This window comes from Mesoplodon bidens (genome assembly GCF_964165515.1).
Source record: "Mesoplodon bidens genome assembly, chromosome: 20".
Taxonomy (NCBI): domain Eukaryota; kingdom Metazoa; phylum Chordata; class Mammalia; order Artiodactyla; family Ziphiidae; genus Mesoplodon; species Mesoplodon bidens.
This window is the reverse complement of record NC_138181.1, coordinates 35,452,078-35,454,168: the sequence shown is the minus strand read 5'-3', so window position 1 is coordinate 35,454,168 and position 2,091 is coordinate 35,452,078.

The following is a 2,091-nucleotide window of genomic DNA, read 5'->3' as shown; positions in this document are numbered from 1 at the left end:
AGATTTTGAGCTGGCCTCTGATTTAGACACTTTTCCTCCAGGTATCTGCAGGGTGAATCCTCTTTCCTCCTTTAAGTCTTTGCTCAAATAACACCTTTGCAATCAGGCCTCCTCCGATTACCTTTTTAAAATTGCATCCCTGCCCACGATATCCAAATACCCCTTAGACAGCTGTAATATTATTTTTTCCCAAAAGTACTTGTCAGCTTATAACAAATGGGCACATTTACTTTTATTATTTTTATTCATTATTTCCTATCTTACCCTCCTATAGTATGAGCTCCAAGAAGGCGGGGACTTTGTCTATTTTATTCACGGATGTATTCCAAGGACATATATTAGGCACTTGATAGATCATTACATTGAATGAATGAATAAAATATGTCAGATGTGCTGCACACCACCTGGAACCAAACTGGCTTGCAGTAAATATTTGTCAAAAGCCCTGAAACAAAGCATGTGTAAAAAATCGTTAATGAGATCATCTAGTGGTGTGATGGTTGGCGTCTGACAGGGTATCTGATGGTATAAGGAATCACTGTGAAGTGTTTTAGTGTGATAACAGGATTGACTGTGGTGGTGTTTAATAAAAGAGTGCTTGCCTTTTAGAGAAAATATACTGAAATGTTTATCAATGGAATAACATAATCTCTGAGATTTGCTTAACAATAATTGTGTAGAGGAAAGAGAGCAGGTGAAGACTTAGCCGAGACAAATGTGGCCACAAGTTGCTGACGGCTGTCACTTGATGAGGGATACGTGGGGTTTCATTGTACTATTCCCTATACTTTCGTGGAGATGTGATGCTTTTCAAAATTAAAAACAATAATAAAAGGCTGTAGATATTAAAATAAATCACCTTCCTTCTGACAGGGTGAATACAAGAGATGTTCTTGGGAATGTAAAATTTAGTCTTAGCTTTGACTATTCAGCAGCTTCATACCTCAGAGCGTGAACCCAGTTTTAACTCTGTGCATGAATGTAGGTTAACTTCTACTTGGTACAAAGCAGAAAAATTGTGTGGAACAGCAGAGGAGAACACTAGGTTAATGCGAGACACTGGATTTTTATTTCAACCAGTAACTTGGCCTTGGAAAGAATCCTGTTTCTTCAAGTATTTAATTTTTGCATTTAAAATGACTTGAATGGGATCAAGATAATAAGCACTTTATCTAAATTTTGGAGTGAAGTGTCTTCCTACTGTATTCAGCGCTAACTGGATGTGCGGTAGATCGATAACCAGGCTACTAGTGCAGAGCTGCAGGACTCCGTTCAAGGCAGCTTTGAGGACACCAAGGAAAGCTGGTTCACAGAAAGCTACCCACTACTACCAGTCCAGCTTCACTTTTCCCTAAAAATTCAATGCTTACCAAAACTTAATGCACACACCTGCCAAACTGCAGCGGCTTTTCGTATGTATCTGTGCAAAACACTGAGACCCGCGTCTCAGTATAGATCTTCCCATTTATACTAAAGCTAAGACAGTAGTCTGTAATTCATCACTCAAAAGTGTCTGCCCTCTGTCTGTATTATATTCCAGGCTTGGGACTCATCATTTGGGAGCTTTCAGTCTAGATGAACATTAAAAAAATTTAAGACAGATAATAAAAAGTTTCCTTGAGTTATGATCAGAGGGAATTGTCACTCTTAGAAAAACCATATATATCATCTTGATTGAAGGGTGGAAGGAACTCATGGTATAATAGGGAATCTACAGTTTTGCTGAGAAGAATTGTAAACCAACATCTCTACATAATGAGGTGGAAAATCTATAGATCCGGGTCTTGGACTTGGTTCTTATCTGGAGTTTATAAGATGTTTGGCTTATATGTTCCGCGGTGTTCCCTTTATGAAAGAACCCAAGCAGGAATTCGTGTCTTGTATTAGTACCAGTAATATCTGTGCTTCTCCTAAGCAAGCGGTTCAGTTGATTCTTTAAAAAGTGCAAGTGGCAATATTTCACTGTTATTTGGCTTCTAGAAAGCATAAATGCCAAAGTTGTGGGCCACTTCAAGCAAGATATTTATCTTTACAGTGTTGAAGTCTTTACCCTCATTTCTCAACCTTTTATGATTCTTCTCTTGCTGTACA